Source organism: Podarcis melisellensis (genome assembly GCF_964234715.1).
Source record: "Podarcis melisellensis genome assembly, chromosome: 5".
Classification (NCBI taxonomy): Eukaryota; Metazoa; Chordata; class Lepidosauria; order Squamata; family Lacertidae; genus Podarcis; species Podarcis melisellensis.
Genome location: NC_138537.1, coordinates 85,024,436 through 85,045,310, shown reverse-complemented (window position 1 = coordinate 85,045,310; position 20,875 = coordinate 85,024,436). Strand labels below are relative to the sequence as shown.

General features: G+C 42.9%; 2 long non-coding RNA genes across 2 annotated transcripts in view; one reads left to right on the top strand and one right to left on the bottom strand.

Moving 5' to 3' along the window:
- The window catches only part of LOC309371265, a 30,486-nt gene extending 18,165 nt beyond the window's left edge, over window positions 1–12,321 (bottom strand). Inside the window, exon 1 of the long non-coding RNA XR_014168987.1 lies at window positions 12,068–12,321. This is a non-coding gene — a long non-coding RNA (uncharacterized lncRNA). The remainder of the gene's footprint in view (window positions 1–12,067) is intronic.
- On the top strand, window positions 1,715–16,892 carry LOC309371284. Its single transcript, XR_014169012.1, has 2 exons — window positions 1,715–2,348; window positions 16,609–16,892. It is a non-coding gene; the product is annotated as an uncharacterized lncRNA (long non-coding RNA).
- The last annotated feature ends 3,983 nt before the right edge of the window (window positions 16,893–20,875 follow it).

Sequence of the window (20,875 nt, the reverse complement as noted above, 5' to 3'; positions counted from 1 at the left end):
ATTCCAACTTCAGCCCCAACCAACATGCCCAGGAATGTCAGGAGTTGGAGTCCAGAAACATCTGGAGGGCCACAAGTTCCCCACCCCTGCTGTAGAGAATGCCAAATAAGCTAAACATTACAAATAATCCTATCAATCAGGACTCATAACCATAGACTTTAAGTTAGCAGATGAATAAAAAGTATGCCATTTGGCAAAGAAGAACCAAGAGCATAGATTTGGGTGAGACATCAGATGGGCTACCATGATCATCAGGTAGAAAACAAGTCCAGGAAAAGGAAAGTCTAGATTACATATTCCAGGTAGGCAAATTGAAAGGAAGAGGGCAGACTGCTTTAAAAATAGACTTGGATCAAGCCATCTCTGGTTTTGATGGAACGCTTGGGTGCAGACCGAGCTGGCATGCTAATAATACACTTTTCGTAACTCAAGCACATTTCCTAAACCGTTGCAAGTCCTGATTTGATGATAACAGTTATAGTGTACTATGCCAAAACTTTGAATGAGTTTCAATATGTCAGAGAAACCACCCACAATATTGCTATCGGAGCCATGAGAATGGACAAACAGGTAACAGATAGACTGGAAGAGATGGATTTGAGGAGCAGGCTGTAGTTTCCTTGCCATTATTCAATGGTTTAGATTCTTAAATGGGGAATGGACAAACAGATGGTGAAAATGAGGCTTTTATTTCGAAGTAAACTAGTATGTCCTAGCTACAGTATGCACTGGGAAAATGTCTCTGTACTGAATCATCCCCTACGTGTATTTGACTAAACTGTCACATCTACTTTCTCATATTACAGGGTTTTCCTTAAAATTTTCACTCTAAACCAGAACCTTGCAATTATGAAGACGCCAGGGACGTATGCTTTGTACGTACGTCTGAGTCACTTGTTCTCATGGGACGAAGAAGTACCTTCTTGACATGGTGGGAATCATACCATCATTGTCCGATGAGTGTGACTTGTGACAACGTCAGCTCTGATCTTGCACGACATTTTCAGCATGTTTACATTCTCAATCACGCTATCACTTTTCTACCATAAACAAAGAAAAGCTCCTTCTTTCTGACTATCCCTAGCTCTATCTATTGGAATCCAAAAACTGTATAATAAAGTCTTAACAAGTGGAACATTTTGTACAAATACCCAACTGTATGTCAGTGATACAACTGTTAGTAATTCACAACTAAACTGAAAACAACCTCATTCTTTGGTTAACCTTGAATCTAAGCCAGAATTGTGGTGGTTGGGCTTAATTTTAGGTCTAAACCTTCAAACGTCCACTAGGATGTCACAGACTGAATTCCCATCCTATAGAGAGAAGGGCAACACGACCAAGACATAATAAAGGATGTAGGACCACCTAATGAATGTGTAGTGCCAGCCTACATACCTTGTTACTCACCAAGCCAAACATAGCCCAACAGGTGACAGATAAGCTCCATGGTTTTTCAATCCTAAGCAGGCAACAAAAGCAATATATTTACTGATTCTCTTCTCTCTATGTATACCTACAACTGATTTGGTAGGTCATACACACAAACACAAATGTATTCACATCAATTCACATAGTGCTTTGATGTCTTTCAGACCGCAGAGGAACTTGGTTAGGTCACTGGTTATAAGAGTAATGCTACAAATTTTATTTTTATTACAGAAAAGAATAAAAGTTTATTGAATGTGTTCCCAATTTCCATGTCAAGTATAATTCCATTTTCAGTATAATACTTATATTCCCCCCTTCCTTAAAATTCTAATGCACAGCTATACAGCTACACATTTTGGGACATGGATGTCAAAGCAGAATGAGAAGACTGGACCCATTTTTGCTCTCTGGGTAGAATGGTTTCTAACAAAATGATAGCAAATATTTATTGTAGAGTCTCCTGTTTTCAGATTTAGAGAGGAGGAACTCTGAAGGGATGGTAAACAACGATTAATCCTTCTTTTCAAAGCAGTTTTAATGTACTTTGCAAAACAATCAAAGAAGGGAGCCTTGCACCTGCATTTTCATGCGCAAGCTGCCTGAATGGGATTAACAGATGAGTACTATGACCGAGCATCAGGTTCTTTACATAAGATGGAAGCAACCTAACGACATATGGATCCTATACGTCTGGATTTGAAAACTGTAATTTGCTTTATGTGGAGCTGCATTTAAAGAGCCTTTGGAAACTTCTCTTGGTCCAGAATGTGGTAGCAAGGGTGTGTTGACTAGTGTTCCTCTTTGGCAGGGGTCCTCAAACTAAGGTCCGTGCATCAGATCCGGCCCACCAGGGTCCTGAACCCAGCCTGCCCGCAAGGCCCAAGGCTTGGAAGCAGCCAGGCAGTAAGAGCCCTGAGGTAAAAGCGCATGTGTGTAACAAAGCCCTGGTAACGCGGTTGCTACCGCCGGTGCTGGCTGCTTGATAAGCCACCAGAGGGCAGGATGGTGGCAAAGGAACCCCTTGCCTTACCCTCCTACCCTCCCCTCAGGCTGGCTCTGTGTTCGATGGAGTAGAGCCTCGCCGGCCAGTGGCCTCCTTAACCTTCACGCGGGTCCCATGTGCTAGCCTTGGCAACCTTAAAAGTTAGGGAAGCACCAAAAACACAGTCAACATAGGCAAATAGAATTAGCAAGAAGAGAAGTCCGAATCACAACAGTTCATTGTACAAGGGAATCTCCATGTAAATAGTGGTGGGTTAATCCTTAAAATAAAGCGCTCCACCCAAACTTCCCCAAGTTTGAAAATAAACTTCAGTGCAGAGAAAGCCATATGCATGGCAACAACAACATCAGAAATAAGAAATAATAATCAGAATAATCATCAGTATGCAGATGATACCCAGCTCTACCTCTCTTTTAAATCAGAACCAGTGAAGGCGGTGAAGGTCCTGTGTGAGTGTCTGGAAGCGGTTGGAGGATGTATGGCGGCTAACAGATTGAGGTTGAATCCTGACAAGACATAAATACTGTTTTGGGGGGACAGGAGGCGGGCAGGTGTGGAGGATTCCCTGGTCCTGAATGGGGTAACTGTGCCCCTGAAGGACTAGGTGCGCAGCCTGGGAGTCATTTTGGACTCACAGCTGTCCATGGAGGCACAGGTCAAATCTGTATCCTGGGCAGCTGTTTATCAGCTCCATCTGGTACGTAGGCTGAGACCCTATCTGCCTGCAGACTGTCTCGCCAGAGAGGTACATGCTCTGGTTATCTCCCGCTTGGACTACTGCAATGCACTCTACATGGGGCTACCTTTGAAGGTGACCCGGAAACTACAACTAATCCAGAATGCGGCAGCTAGACTGGTGACTGGGAGCGGCCGCCGAGACCATATAACACCGGTCTTGAAAGACCTACATTGGCTCCCAGTACGTTTCCGAGCACAATTCAAAGTGTTGGTGCTGACCTTTAAAGCCCTAAACGGCCTCGGTCCAGTATATCTGAAGGAGCATCTCCTCCCCCATCGTTCTGCCTGGACACTGAGGTCCAGCTCCGAGGGCCTTCTGGCGGTTCCCTCACTGCGAGAGGCCAAGTTACAGGGAACCAGGCAGAGGGCCTTCTCGGTAGTGGCGCCCGCCTTGTGGAACGCCCTCCCATCAGATGTCAAAGCGATAAACATCTACCTGACATTCAGAAGACATCTGAAGGCAGCCCTGTTCAGGGAAGTTTTTAATATGTGACATTTTAGTGTATCTTTTATCTTTGTTGGAAGCCGCCCAGAGTGGCTGGGGAGACCCAGCCAGATGGGCGGGGTACAAATAATAAATTATTATTGTTGTTATTATTATTATTATTATTATTATTACCCAGAAGAAATGAAGTATAAAGGTGAGGTATAGGTAACTATAGTATTACTGATAGCGCCTGTTGTGTGTCTGTTCTGGCTATTATTTTGAAACAAGGTGTTTTTTTAAAAAATACATGAAAAAGAGCATGTTTCTGGCACCTCTTTAGTCTGGCTCCCAACAGTGTCTGAGGGACAGTGAACTGGCTCCCTGTTTAAAAATTTAAAAATTTTGAGGACCCCTGCTCTTTGGGATCGTTTAAAACTTTTTTACAATAGCTGCACTGGACCAGGAGACCTAAGGGGATATATTTCCCCACCCCACCCCCTCTCCCTTCCCTCTTCCCGCCCCATGGCGGCTGAAATATGACAGCCTAAGAAATTGGCAGAGCTGGACCATGGGGAAGGCTGATCGCCGAAGAATTGATGCTTTTGAATTCTGGTGCTGGAGGAGACTCTTGAGAGTCCCATGGACTGCAAGAAGATCAAACCTATCCATTCTGAAGGAAATCAGCCCTGAGTGCTCACTGGAAGGACAGATCGTGAAGCTGAGGCTCCAGTACTTTGGCCACCTCATGAGAAGAGAAGACTCCCTGGAAAAGACCCTGATGTTGGGAAAGATGGAGGGCACAAGGAGAAGGGGACGACAGAGGACAAGATGGTTGGACAGTGTTCTCGAAGCTACCAGCATGACTCTGACCAAACTGCGGGAGGCAGTGGAAGACAGGAGTGCCTGACGTGCTCTGGTCCATGGGGTCACGAAGAGTTGGACACGACCAACAACAAGAAATTGGGGGGGGGCATGTTTTGCAGGTCTTGCCTACACCATGGACCTCCTTGCCTCAAAAGATCTGTTTAGTCCCCTTATTCCAGGAGGTTTGAGGATTGTTAAGGAAGACCTCTTTTTAAGATGTTTTACCTGCTGTAACTTGTCTGCTTTTTTCTTGTTAAACTGTTTTGTTGTATCATGGCATTATGGTTTTATGATTTGCTTTGTATACTGTTGGATTATTCTTAGTGGCTCCAATTTTGTAAATGCAAGCAGAAGAGTGGGATATAACTGCTATTAAGTATATAAAATTGTGGAGGTTTTTAAGCAGAGGTTTGTTGGCCATCTGTCATGGATGCTTTAGTTGAGTTTCCTGCATTGCAAGGGACGGACCAGATGACCATCAGGGTCCCTTCCAACTGTTGTGAATGTGCATAAGTGGGAGGACGCCTGTATTAGGAGAAGTTACAGATAGGTAGCCGTGTTGGTCTGCCATAGTCAAAACAAAAAAAAATTCCTTCCAGTAGCACCTTAAAAACCAACTAAGTTAGTTCTTGGTATGAGCTTTCGTGTGCATGCACACTTCTTCAGATACACAGTGTATCTGAAGAAGTGTGCATGCACACGAAAGCTCATACCAAGAACTAACTTAGTTGGTCTTTAAGGTGCTACTGGAAGGAATTTTTTTTCTATTAGGAGAAATTTGCACCAAACATGCTAATGAATTTTAATGGGCACATTAAAAACTGTAGACAGATATGGAAATGTTAGAGAACTGGATTTGGAAAATGGAGAAACAGAGAAACTGAAATTGAACAGATTTACCCAGCTGATAAAGTCAGGGCCAGCATCAACCTTTAGAATCCAACCATCTGATGGATTCTCTGCCACTAATGACATCTAATGGTGATGCCACTTCCAGGTCATATCTAGGGAGCTGGTCTTTTTGCTTACCATCATAGGAAGACGCTTTCATGTTCTGACTTTCAGCTTCGAGACTTCCAGGTCAAGATAAATCAAGATGGCACACCGAAACATGACTTTGGCATGACTTCACCCAGTCTTTGGCATGATGAGTTTAAATTCACAGATTACGTGATCCATTAAAATAAAGTAGTATTTTTTGGTCTGAAAAAAATCTTGGGCAGTGTCAAGCACTCCCCGCTAGCTGTATATACTAAAAAATGGGGGAGCATCCCATTTCCCCTTTTGTCCTAATAAACCCTATACACACACACACACACACACACACACACACACACACACACACACACTCATCTGTCTTGCACCTTGAGGACCTATTCCACTTATATCTGCAAAACACTTCCTGCTTTGCATACCAAAGTGCCTAGGGGAGCAACTGCACAACTAGGAACCCCTTAATATCTTGTCTAATGCAGGACTGGGACGCAGGTGGCGCTGTGGGTTAAACCACAGAGCCTAGGACTTGCCGATCAGAAGGTTGGCAGTTCGAATCCCTGTGACAGGGTGAGCTCCCGTTGCTCAGTCCCTGCTCCTGCCAACCTAGGAGTTCGAAAGCATGTCAAAGTGCAAGTAGATAAATAGGTACCACTCCAGCGGGAAGGTAAACAGCGTTTCTGTGTGCTGCTCTGGTTCACCAGAAGTGGCTTAGTCATGCTGGCCACATGACCCGGAAGCTGTACACCGGCTCCCTTGGCCAATAAAGCGAGATGAGCTCTGCAACCCCAGAGTCGGTCATGACTGGACCTAATGGTCAGGGATCCCTTTACCTTTTAATGCAGGACTAATCCTACCATTATACAGAAGAAGGCAGCTTCTTCAAGCAGTGCTGAATACCGAAGCACCAATCTGCTTCAAATGGGTGGCGGGGGGCAGCATCATACTGTATTTTGCCCCAGACTTCAAACTGTCATGGGTTGCAAGACCACCTGAGAACTCAAAAGCTTGTTCACCATCTGACAATATTTTTAGTTGGGGCTAATAAGCATACTGTCCTAGTATGGATTTTGGAATTTCTCTGCCACTCTTTCCCTGTTCAGGATGTTGCTGCATTATTTTTGTAGCATCTTTCAGAGCAAGTTTGCCTTCCACTGATTGCTTCCCATGGCTCTACCTTTTAGAGTGAGTTATTATGACATCTGGACCATCTGGCTCTGATTTCTATGAGTCACTGGATTTTGGATTATTTTCATAGTCTGACAATTTGGAGGTCTAGCTGTGAGTGGTTAGGGTGTGAATGGGCATGTTTCAACATCTGCATTCCCCTTGTTTTTCCAGTTCTGTAGCTTCCCTTCTCCTCTCCAGCCTGCTCCTCTTACTATTTTTGCAGGTTGCAACTGGGAGTTTTCTTGGTTCAGAACTGCACACTTTTGGCACAAGTCAGTCATAAATCATTTTCAACCACTCCCTTCTGGCAAGGGCGGTTTCCCACTAGCACTGCCGCTGGGAATCCAACAGATTTAGCTACATTATTCTTCATATTGAACTGATTTTAATCTTGCCTTGCTACAGATTTTCCACAAATGTAAACAAGAAGTACAGCTTAGCCCACAGCTTAAAACAGCATTTATGCATACATGGCAAGAAGTGCAAAGGATGAGCATTCGGAGACTTAGGCTCCCCTATTCAAAACTGGGCAATGAAAACAACTCTCTAGGAAATGGAAACGATCCTTCAAAAATACTAACATTCATTCAGTTTCTCTAGGAGTCTCAAATCCGTGAAAGCCTCTTGTTGAGATGCCAAACTTTTCAGAAGAAGGGTCACCCCTCTTCCAGCAAAGAATATTGCATAGATGCTGCTATCCAAGTTTATATTTCACCTGCCTCTCTGGCAATTGGGATGTCCTCAACAAGCATGACACTAGGCTGTTCAGCTGTCCTGAGCTTGTGCACTTACAAGCACACATAGTATAATACAAGTATAATACAGCTGAAGCAATTTTAGGAGGATATTTTGGAATGCTACCCCCATTTGAAATCCCAAACTCATGCATTTATGTCGAGATTTGCTAAAGCAAACAGACAGGAAAAGCAAGCTTTGTGAGAACTGATCTCATTCCCAAGAATCATTACTATGCCAAGACATTGCAAAAGATAATGCAGCCCTCAGTGGCTTTGCAAAGGGGTACAAAATGACCCGCGAAAGGATGCAAAGCTTGTAACAGTTGGCTATGGATGATTCCCAGTGATGAATGGGATACTTGCCAAAGCCCCTTGCCAGACAGCCATCAGCAAAGCTCATTTTCTGCCCTGGGAAGAAGCAACAATGGGAAGGTGCAGTGAAAGTAGCACCCTTCACACCCTGCCCCCAAGGATGAATCTCCAGTGTGCCTCAGAGAGTCAGCTAGTGCACAGAGGGCATAGCTGCACACCCAAGGAGGAGGAGAAAAACTAGGTCAGTTATGAATCATTGGAGATCAGTTGAGTTGACTCATTGCGGTGTCTGCTGATTATATGTGCTACTTTGGTGACTCTGGTTCCTTGCTAAGCTCTGCTGAGCAATCGTAAAGCCTTGAAGAAGCACGCTCCTTGCATTTTGTGCTATTAGAAGTTGCCTTAACTTTATTGATGGGGCACCCTGTTTCTGTTTAAATTGTGTACATTTGCAAAACAAAAAAGGATGGGAACAAACATTTGCAAATTTTCAAAGCAGAGCATACTATTTAAGGGAAAGACAGAGGAGGGATTGAGCAGGAGGGGGCAGGGATCCCTCAGCTGGGAGGGGAGGCTTTGCACTGCCTATTGGAGCAGCCCCAATCTCAACTCCTACTTGCGTGCAAGCAGGAGGGGACAGGGATCTCTCAGATAGGTAGTGTGATGCCTCCCTTCCCATCGGAGCAGCCCCAGTCCCAACTCCTACTTGCGTGCAAGCAGGAAGGGGTGATAATCCCTCAGCTGCAGTCCAGAATATTTCAGTTTCACCCTTCGCATTAGTGCAGGCATGTTTGCTTTTCCAATTGAGATGAATACATTGTGAAATCTCAGTTAATGTCAGTTGGTCTAAATCAGGTATAAATATATTTGGACACAACAAGTATACTTGGTGTTATGTTCCTGTTCATATGTTGTGAACTTAAAAGTTGACAGACAACCTTTATTACTGTGTAATATTACACCTGTGTAATTATTACTCCTGCCAACCTAGCAGTTCGAAAGCACGTCAAAGTGCAAGTAGATAAATAGGTACCGCTCCGGCAGGAAGGTAAACGGCGTTTCCGTGTGCTGCTCTGGTTCACCAGAAGGGGCTTAGTCATGCTGGCCACATGACCCGGAAGCTGTATGCCAGCTCCCTTGGCCAATAAAGCGAGATGAGCGTCGCAACCCCAGAGTCGGCCACGACTGGATCTAATGGTCAGGGGTCCCTTTACCTTTAATGTACTTTACAATGTTCCTGACATATATTTCAGCTTTCTGGATTTATTTGTATAAAATCGTTGCATAAAATTTGCATTTAATTTTAATGATTTTAAGAATGTCAGGCAAAATGGTCGGGCCTCCTGCATGTTCACTTCATCAAATCATGCCTCAGCTCTCATGCTATCTGTTGCTGCTGCTGCATGTTGTATTCTCCATCATCTGGGGCAACAGATTGACAAGGCTGCTGTAGAGTCTCAGGAGTTGAAGCAGCCCAGGAAAGGAGATACTAATAACAATGGAGAGTTTGTTTCTTTGAAGTTTGACCACAGTCATTGTTCCCTTCTGTCTCCTCAACACCTAAGTGTAAATGTAAGTTAAACCCAGCAATTTCTGTGGGGGAGCAATCCTAAAAACAGCTCAACAACTTTGGGGCAAAATCCTAAGAAAAGCTCAACATCATCAAATCTGGCCCAAATTTGAAAAAAGTTTGACACTACTGCCCTAAGCACTCCATGTAAGGACAGAGGAGAAGGAGTGGAAGAGGGTGGAGTTTTTCGGCTGACATCTCTAGTGGTAAACCAGGCAGTAACTTTTCCAGGGTTCTGTTTTTCACTTCCAATCACAGTGCCAGTCTTCCTGTCACAAGGAAGGAGGAACTGCCTCTTGTCAAATGAGCACAACAACCCCTCCCCAGTGAACTGTTCTTTAGTCATCATAAACCCTGCATCAATACATTTTGAAACGTTCAGGTTCCCTGTTTAGGGGGAACTGTAGCATATATGCTGCTTTTATGCAAATCTCTCCCCAAACCACGGGGAATCCCTTTTTAGATTCCCCCTCATCAACTTTAAAGCTGTCCTGCATCTAACACAATATCCCATACCTATCCTGAAATTTGACAAGCTTTTTATTACTTAGGGGCATCTCAATGGCAGAATGTTCTCAAACAAATTACGTACAAAACAATATGGGGGGGGGTAAGTGATTTTTTAAAAAAGGTGCATATTAGAAGATTTCCAGAGAGATCCTAACCGTGTCTGCTCAGAAGTAACTCTTACTGAATTCAGGAGGGCGAGAACAATGGGCACATGCAATTCATAACACTGATTTGGTCCCATGTTGCTTGTTGGTGAGTCTTCAGCCTGATGTGCCTTTGTATCCTGAAAATAATTGTAACATCTACAAAAGTTTCCAGTCTTTGTCTCTTGTAAGCAGATACTTCAGCTGAGCCAATTAATGTTTAAAATATTTCATGTCTAGATTAGCACAATGCGTTCCTTCAAGACTCTGATTTCTTTTTGCTGTGTTACAAACTAACGCATTGGAAACAGAAGCACTAGTCCTGAAATACAGCCTTGAACTTCTCGGCTATTATCTTCTCCCCACTGTGGGAAGTTGGGAACTGATTATTTATGCCTGCATTTCCTTTCCTATGACTGTTATCTGCTTCCTGCTCTAATCCACAGAAATACGTTCCTGCTTATGTGACTACTTATAAAACTTAGTCTTCTTAAAGAAATGCCTTTGGTGTGAAGATCTTGCTTTGTCAGCAGCAGCTGAAGAATTTACCTGTTAAGCTGAAGATCTTAACATTTGCTTTTATGTTTCTCCTCATAGATGCCAGGCTAAAGACCTATATGTCAGACTGAACAGGGACCCATGACAACTAGAGTTTATGCTGAATTTTGAGGCAGAAACTGCTGTCAAGAATACCAGCCCCCTCAGCCTCATTTGTGAACCACCCTGAGACCTCTGAGTATAGGGCGGTATATAAACTCAATAAATAATAATAATAATAATAAACCCAAGTTTAGGTATCTTTGCTTCCTTAACTTTCCAGTGCCACCAATTCACTCAGAGTGCTTTGAAAAAGCCTCCTAGCACACAGACTTGAGACAGGATGAATTTTAAACTAATATTATTGGTTTATTAAAGGGATGCTATAAGAGAGTACTGATACTCAGGGCTTTTTCCCCCAGCCAGAGCTCACTGGAGCTCCAGCACCTCTTTTTCTAGAAAAAATAGCCCTGCTGGTACTTACATTGGGTCCTTATTGACAGTTTCTGAAAACTCAAGAGACCATGTTCCTAACATCAGCTCTCCAACTCTTCAAGTGGCTTTTACCTCAGGCCAATTTCCCTGGAACTTTACCTCAGGCAATAACTCCCCAACCCAGTCCACCTATTGGGGATAATTTGCCTCTGTACCCCAAAACTCTACTTCTGGTTTCTTGGACATTTTAGCCCATTTGTATAACCTTCCTCTGGTAAGAGGATGGCCTCTCAGGCTACCTCAGCCACCAACTCCTTCTCTGACCTTCCCCAGACGAGTATTATTATTATTATTCCTTAATAAATGTCTATACTGCCCTTCATCCGAGGATCACAGGGCAGTTTGACAATATAAAAACACAAAAATACATAACACAGATAAAACACTGGGCATTCTGAATAACACACTGGCTGTTAATATATATAAGCCTCAGTTTTCCCCCTGGTTTTATTCCTCACACTTTCCTCATCAAGCCCTTTATTCCCACCAATTTTCAGCAAGAACTACTGCGACAAAGGCTGACAACACCATAACAGAACAAGGCCTCGGACTCCGTAACAGAAGTCGCAGAACATTTTCTCCCTTCAGGCACAAATATAAACAGGTTTTATATCTAATTTCTCCACAGCCGCCCTGAGGGAGGACATGCATTTAAAAGTTGGACAAGTTGAGTGTGGCTTTCCTCATCCTTCTAAGAGCTCCAGGAAGGAAAGGTGGGGTATTAATGTAAGAATAAAGAATAAACTCTGCTGGCTTGTACGGGACATGCCCACTTGTCGCTCCAAGTCAAAAACTCTGGAAATGTTTTGAGTTTGGTTATGGTTTCTAAAGAATGTCGCAACTAGTTCTTCAGCACAAGCAGTTCTCATGCAGAGGGGGCATTTCATACCACATTTAGAAACAACTAAGAGAGGAAGTAACAAATTCCCTCTGCTTCTTTTTTAGATTATTTCCCTTTAGGAAGGTCAACAAGGATGCAGATCTTTACATTTCTTGCTGACATATCCAAAACGTTCACAGAATCATGTTGGGTCAAGTAAACAATCTCTTTTCCTTTTTCGGTCATTCGATAGGAGGCCATTTCTTTCTAAGAAGAAGGAAACTTCCTTCTTTTCTCCCTAGTATTGGAAGACTTACCATGTTGGACTAGGGTTCACGAAGTGCACATCCTCTGCTCTCATCTGAGCTCTCGGACTCCCTGAAGGCTCTTTTCCAGGAAAACAAAGGGCACTTCCACACTGACATTATTATGGGACTGGGATTTAATTGCATATCGGCCCATTTAAGATGCACAGTTATGGATGAATGGGATTATCAATTGCTGGATGCATTGTTGTATCATTTTCCTGCAAAAAAACAAAAATTGAGTGGTTGCTCATTTCAACATATAGAGGGCCACTGGTTCCCCATTCCTTATCTAGGGATCTGATGGAAAGTAGTAGTAGATCTATACCTGTTTGTTCCCGCTTTATATTTGTAAATACAGCCAACAGCACAAAAACACCACAAGCCTCTAGTGCTTTCTCAAATAAAAGAAAAGATTCACTTTTTAATCCAGATAGCAGCCAGTTGAGGCAACATTGAGGATCCAGGAATGAGTTTCACTCAAAAGGCAAGGTGAAATGTGAGGAGTGGAATTTGTCATTGCACTCTTCTCTCTGTGCAAGCATTCCTGGGGTGATTCCCCTTCTCTGCGGTGGACCTTGGGGTCTCAGATTTCAGTGGCGCTCTATGCAATGCCAAAATCCGGTGCCCTCCCACCTCTTGCCTTACATTCTTCATCATAACTGCAGCTCCATCAAGGCTCTACCCCCAGTGCGATTGAACAGGTTGCGCTCCCCTAAATCTGCCTCTGCCCTCCTCCTCCCCCCATGTGCTATACTGGGGGGCTTTTTCAACCCACCCCAGCCATTTCAGGAGAGCCTGGGTGGGGAGAGGTGGGGGGAAGCTCCCTTGCCCAAGTAGAAGTCCTTGTCTAGGGCTTCTGCTGGCAGGGCTAGTTAGGTGAAACCTGCATGGTGTGTTTTGCATTGCACCAGGATTTTGGTTGGGGTTTTATTTTTGGGGGGGAGGGGGAGGTTGCCCTAGGTCTTCCAAAGAGTTTTACAATCAATAAAAAGCTTGTAGTTAAACACAGAAGTGTTGCAGACTGTTTCAGCGTTCCCATAACAAAATAGCAACCACTAACAAAAGTACCGGTAATACCCAAGGTATAGCTACAAACAAACTCTTAACATTCATGGATAACGAGAGACCTCTAGCAAGGGATCTGCAACTATGTCAATTTTGCCTGTCCAAGTTTCAAATCTTAAACTCTTTTCAATCTTAAACTCTGCCCTTCATATTTCTGGAACAGTTTGCCACACACACATACACATACTTCATACAAATCTATCAGCATTTTTGTGTGGATTACTTCTAGCATACTTATTTTTGTAATCAGTTTTGACTAATGCACTTTTTTTGCAAGCAATTTCCCTTAATAAAATTAATTGTAGCTTGTAATTTTCACTACTTATATGCGTTTTTGTGCACGCTTTACTCTAGTACATGCATATTTCTTGTTATATGTAGCTGGAGATCTGCATTGCACAATTTGGAAAAATGTGAATTTCAGAGGATGGTTGTGTTTCAGTTCATATATTCAAAAAGTGCAAATTTGGTAAGTTTGCCTGAATAAAAAAATCTCTCTCCTCACTACCTCTAGAGTAGCAGAAGTACATCTCCCAATTGCTTGGACCTGGAAACAAATGGGACACAAAGAATAATGCCTTGTGTATCTACTCTGCCCTATGGGTTGGCGAGTTTATGGGAAGGCCCACTTCTGAATGAAAGAACACATGTTTTGTTTCCAGAAGACCCGAGATTCACCTCTTAGTATTGTCAATTAAAGGGATATCATGTGAGCTTGGGCTTGGGAAAAGTCTCTGTCTGAGACCCTGGAGACCCAGCTAGCGTAAATGGTTTGAGGTTAGTTCGTTCCCTGTCCTGGCTCTTTATATGTTGCAACATTTCTGTGGGAGAGCACATGCTTTGCAAGTGTAAGGTCCTAGGTCCAGTTCCTTGCATCTCCAGTTAGGAGTGGGACTTAGGCAGCGTGACAGACAGCTGCAAACCCGGACAGCTGTTTTCAGTTAGACATGACAGCATCATGCTGGAAAGACTAATAGTCTGATTCAGTGAAAGGAAGGTCGGCACTGGTGCAGAAACAGGGAGAGACGGAACCTCAAAAACAAACTGGAGTTATGTTCAATTTAGCCCTAGTTGTGTCTCCTCTAAAACAAACACATAGCTTAGTGCGGGGGTCCTCAAACTTTTTAAAGAGGGGGCCAGTTCACTGTCCCTCCAACACTGTTAAGGACTGGACTATAGTTTAAAAAAATATGAACAAATTCCTATGCACACTGCACATATTTTATTAGTGGTGCACAAAAAATCAAGTAAACAATACAATATTTAAAATGAAGAACAATTTTAATCAACATAAACTTATAAGTATTTCAATGGGAAGTATGGGCCTGCTTTTGGCTGATGAGATGGTCAATATCCAGTTCCATATTTGTCACTGCTGGTCGTAGCAAGTGATGCAAGTGTTCATCAGTTAGTTGGGATCTGGTTGGAGATTTCAGATGTTTCATTTGGGAAAAAATTTGTTCACAGACATAAGGTAAAGGTAAAGGTAAAGGGACCCCTGACCATTAGGTTCTGACACGGAAACACCATTTACCTTCCCGCCGGAGTGGTACCTATTTATCTACTTGCACTTTGACATGCTTTCGAACTGCTAGGTTGGCAGAAGCAGGGACCGAGCAACAGGAGCTCACCCTGTCGCGGGGATTTGAACCCGCGACCTTCTGATCGGCAAGTCCTAGGCTCTGTGGTTTAACCCACAGCGCCACCCGTGTCCCTGTTCACAGACATAGGTGCTGCCAAAAATGGTTGCAATTTTGAGTGCATGGTTCCTGAGATTCAGATATGTCTCAGAGGGGAGAGATGCATAGAAATTAGTGAGACTGAATTCTGTAGGACATTAAATTTCTTCACCTAAATTTCTGCCACTGCTGTGGCAAAGGGATCTACTATCATTCAAATAACTGACTTTAAATTATGCGTAAACATGACGATAAAAAAACAGCATGCAACAGAAAACCTTACGTGGGCAAGTTTCAGATTTAAGCAAATGATAAGGCCAGGCAAGGAGCCCTGTTTAGGGAAGTATTTAATGACTGATGTTTTAATGTATTTTTAATCTTTTGTTGGAAGCCTCCCAGAGTGGTTGGGGAAACCCAGCCAGATGGGCGGGGTAGAAATAATAAATTATTATTATTATTATTATTATTATTATTATTATTATTGAGGTTAAAACTTGGTACTCTGTTTCTAATTTGATGTAGGTGCTGTGAGTCACATTTACAACTGCTAACAATGCATTTTAACATGTTTCCTTTGTTCACTGTCTATTTCTGTACGCTGATAAAGAGGTGCCAGAAACATGCTCTTTTTCATGTTGGTTTTTTTTTTTTAAAAAAAGACCTTGTTTCAAAATAATAGCCAGAACAGACACACAACAGGTGCTATCAGTAATAATATAAGTTACCTATACCTCACCTTTATACTTCATTTCTTCTGGGTTATTTTTGATGTTGTTGTTCCTCATGCATATGGCTTTCTCTGCACTGAAGTTTATTTTCAAACTTGGGGAAGTTTGGGTGGGAGCTTTATTTTAAGGATTAACCAACCACTATTTACATAGAGATTCCCTTGTACAGTGGTACCTTGGGTTACATATGCTTCAGGTTACAGACTCTGCTAACCCAGAAATATTACCTCGGGTTAAGAACTTTGCTTCAGGATAAGAACAGAAATTGTGCGGTGGCGGCGGCGCAGGGGCAGCAGGAGGCCCCATTACCTAAAGTGGTGCTTCAGGTTAAGAACAGTTTCAGGTTAAGAACGGACCTCCGGAACAAATTAAGTACTTAACCCGAGGTACCACTGTACAATAAACTGTTGTGATTCAGTCTACTCTTCTTGCTAATTCTATTTGCATATGTTGCCTGTGTTTTTGGTGCTTCCCTAACTTTTAAGGTTGCCAAGGCCACCCCACATGGGACCTGCACACATATTAAGGAGGCAACTGTTCCAGCGGGCACGGAGCTGGCCTGAGGGGAAGGGTTGGCATGGAGGAAACCGGTTAGTTCAGGACACTGGTGGGCCGGATCTGGCCTGCGGACCGTAGTTTGAGGACCCCTGGCTTAGTGCTTATTTTTTCAACCACCTTTTGAAGGTCATGAAGTCTGCCTGTCCCTTTATTTTATGACGATAGTGCTGCTATCAATATGGGGTGGGGAGCAAGGAAGAGAGCAAATGTTGTGTCTGATATCCTCACATGTCAATGGATGAGGTCAACATCTCTAGCCAAAATAAAAGATCTGGAGCAGTGGCAGAGTTAGCTGCATGGGCACCCGGAGCGGCCGCCATGCCGTGCACCCGGGGGATGGCGGAGTGAGCCCCCCTGGTGTGCCTTTTTGTCACCCCCCTCAGATATGACACCTGGGGCGAACCGCCCGCACAGCCCCCCCTTTCTATGTGACTGATCTGGAGGTATTTGGGGGAATAGTACACCATGATGACCAAAAGAAACTGCATAGTCTCTGAATAATATTTTGTTTCCTTTGTAGGGTTATGGCATTACATTTGTACCAAACCTTATGGTACAACCGCCTTTCAGCTTTACAATCCTGGGTTGTGGTGAGAGAGGCAACTAACTTGTGACATATAAACTGTTTGGCTAAGTTAATAACAGGACAAGCTCCTCCATGTTTACTCAAAAGTGGGAATGAACCAGAGACATCCGTAATACATTCCAGACTTTTGAACTCTCAGTGATTATAACAAGTCTGCTTCAATATTTCATGTCTGTTTTCTGTGTGATTACATTTAAATAAATTTAAAAAATTTAAAAGTACAGATGTATGAATCTGTTAATTCAAGCTTTTTTCACTTTCTCAGTTTGTCATATTTCTGCATCAGTTTGCGATTAATAAAAAAAGGTCCATATGAACATTTGTCAGCAATTTTGGGAGCGACTCCAGCCATGGATCAAGTGGGGCACTGGCCGAGGACCCAGGAGCTCTGAGGGGGCATCTCATTGACCACAATCTGCTCATTGATCAACCACAATCTGCTGACTGATTCCTGCTAGTTCTAACATTAGACACTGGACTGTTCCGACAAAGGTCTTCTTTTCTACTTGGGGTAGGTTTGTGCTGCAGATTTCACCTTTAGTAAAATGCTAAACTTCTTAGTCATATATCAGAAAGCACATGGGTTGCTGTTGTTGTTGTTTAAAGGTGCACAAATGTGCCGCAACATTGCATTCTTTGCTGGTGCTCATGTGCTAAAGACAACTTATGTCAACAGCTGCAATGTTGTTCTTGCTTATGCACACACACACACACGCACGCACACACAACCCTCTTACATTCATTACATGTAGATAGGAGATCACAACAGTGTTGCTGAAACGCTACTTCTGGGAGAACTTTGCAATGGCTAACGTGGTTTCTTATTTATTTGACTTCTTGTGCAGAAAGTCTCTCAGTGATTAATTTCCTGCACAAATAAATTACAGTCTGAATGTTGCCTCGTGAAGGTATGTTACGATAATTCAGGTGCAGGGAAGAGCGTACATAAAACGTGTTTATAGCAAACAATTTTGTCATCGTGCGTATGGTTTGAGGTTGCCTCATGTGAGTGATTGCATTGGTTTGAGTCTGTTCATCCAAATTGCATCAGTCCAGCTCCATTTGCCACGGTCATACAGCTTCCTTTGTTTATGCTCAAATGCCTACTAGTTTAAATGCAGTTTATGGAACTGCGGTTTTACGCTGAGGCCATCTTCTTGCTACATAATTGTGGGCTGAGTTTCTAAACAAGCTAGGATGAGACTTTGAAAAACTCTTCAGAATGAGTGGGTGCTGTCGTAGGCCCATTCTGGTTCATTTCCTTTTTAAGAAAGCACCACATACCACAGGGTTCAGATCTAATTGGGGATTATTACTATCATTATAATAAAAAAAGCTTAGTAATTGTTCCCTCACTTTCAACCAATCACATACAAACATACTCTTAGAAACCTAGAGCCTTCCAAAGCTAATTCAAGTGTGTCAGTGATAAAGCAAAAAAATTCCTTCCAGTAGCACCTTAAAGACCAACTAAGTTAGTTCTTGGTATGAGCTTTCGTGTGCATGCACACTTCTTCAGACACGATGGACTTCCATTTCATGCGGCTCAATGTAGTGCCTTCCATAGTTCCAGTTACAGATAGGTAGCCGTGTTGGTCTGCCATAGTCAAAACAAAAAAATTCCTTCCAGTAGCACCTTAAAGACCAACTAAGTTAGTTCTTGGTATGAGCTTTCGTGTGCATGCACGAAATGTCTGAAGAAGTGTGCATGCACATGAAAGCTCATACCAAGAACTAACTTAGTTGGTCTTTAAGGTGCTACTGGAAGGAATTTTTTTGTTTTGACTATGGCAGACCAACACGGCTACCTATCTGTAAGTGATAAAGCAATGGAACTCCCACAGCCCAACATTTCATCCCATGAATGGCTTTGCATGTTCTATGCTGGGGTGTTGCCCTCTACGATCAGGTAAACTTCATGTCCTGAGTTTTGGTTGTTAAATGTGAAAACATCTCATTTTTAGACTCAGGGTGCCTTGACCTACATACGCGATGTACCAACCAAAGTCTGGCTTTCAAAGTCATTCTGATTTACAATCTGGTTTCCACCCTTCAAATTCCACTGAAGTTGCTCTCACTGAGATCATAGACTGCATTCTTGTTATCAGATCTACAGGTATCTATTTTGTTCTTGACCTGTGATAAAGCTAGCCACTCTGTCCTTCTTGGCTCCCTCCTTGTTTTGGGCTTCCATTCCTCTGTTCTTTTCTACTTCCTCTCCTATTTGCTTAGGGTTGCCATTATTTCAAAAAAAATAAAGACCAGGACACACCAAAGTTGTTTAGCTTTTTAAAATACAAAACACAAAAAAAACCAGTGATTTTTCAATTGACTTGCCTAAGATCCAGAACAACGTACCATATGAAATTCCCCCTGGATGTTAATTCCGCCTTTGAAATCCTGGTTATGTCCAGACACATGGCAACCCTATATTTGGTGATCACGATTCAATATTTCTAGAGGGGAAGTTCCTCAGCAACCTTCCTCTGTCTGGAAGACCCACCAAATCATGGCTTTTACTTCCACATGTAGATGGCAACAAGCAATGTCTCTCTAGCCAGTCTCACCTCGCCATTAGCCTGATGGATAGATCAATGGATACAGAGGGAAGAATTGTACATTATATTATGGCCTAAACCAACAATATTTGCTGTGACTTTTCTGTGGTAGGACAATCTGTAAAGATGGGGGATAGATTACACTTAACTGATATAATCAACTCTAAACTATTATACAAACCTGCTTAACATTTGATTGTATAATTTACATTGTATATATGCATAATGTTTCTTGGGGAATGGGGTTATATGGGGATTATTTGGTTGTGCAGTGGTACCTCGGGTTACATACGCTTCTGGTTACACACTCCGCTAACCTAGAAATAGTGCTTCAGGTTAAGAACTTTGCTTCAAGATAAGAACAGAAATCGGGCTCCGGCGGCGTGGCAGCAGCTGGAGGCCCCATTAGCTAAAGTGGTGCTTCAGGTTAAGAACAGTTTCAGGTTAAGTACGGACCTGCGGAACGAATTAAGTACTTAACCCGAGGTACCACTGTAAGTACTCTCAGAAACTGAAAAATAAGAACTAAGAACTAAGAAGAACTAAGAAAGAAAGGAAACCTCTCAGCATGTGACGTGAGCCATTCTGGTTCTCCTTTGTCTCCCCATTTCCTGCTACGCTCTGGAGAAGTGGAAGCATGTTTGCACATGAATCATGGCAAGTTGTGACTATAATGAGCATAGGTGCGGAAATGAGAACAGCCATTCCCAAAGCTTCCAGTTCTCTGGGCAGCAGAACTGGTGGATATCCTTGAATTCTTCCCTGAATTCCAAACAATACTCGGTAAGGTTGCCTGTTTGTCATAATAGCATAATACCAAGCACACACAAAAATATTTTCTGGACTTCATGGTGGAGAAACCGAAAAAGGACCTTCAACCACCTGTGCAAACATTTTACATCAAGAAAGGTAAAAAGAGGAAGAGGGAAAGGAACTAGAATGGAGCAGAGTGTGTGGATTATTAGGAGTCCTGGGCAAACATATCATCTGTGCGGAGGATCATGCCTGCTGGTCCAGCCCTATCAAAATCTTTATCACTGGTAGTGGCTGGGACAAACAAGACAAGAGTGTAAAGCAAATTCATGGAGGATTAGACAAATTCCTGGAGAGCAAGACTATCAATGGTTATTAGCCACAATAGCTATGTTCTACGCCTGACCCACTGCCTACACTTACAGAACAAACCTTTCTAACCAGGAATACGTCCCAGTGATTTCAAAGAAATCAACAACTACCTGATGTTTACAAGACATCTGAAGGCAGCCCTGTTTAGGGAAGTTTTTAAGGGCTGATGTTTTAATGTATTTTTAATCTTTTGTTGGAAGCCGCCCAGAGTGGCTGGGGAAACCCAGCCAGATGGGCAGGGTATAAATAATAATATTATTATTATTATTATTATTATTATTATTATTATTATTATTATTATTATTATTTCCCAAGTCTTATAGGGGAGTTAAATAGGTAACACCTTAAAGCCCTGAATGGTTTGGGGCTGAGGTTTTTGCAGGGGTGCTTTCTCTAATCCCAGTCAACTAAGCCTTTAAGATCTGCTGAGGAGTGTCCTGAGGTCCAGCCCATGAGGATGCAAACTAGTGCCTTCTCTGTGGTGGCCCCTCAATCATGAAATTCCCTCCCCATAGAGT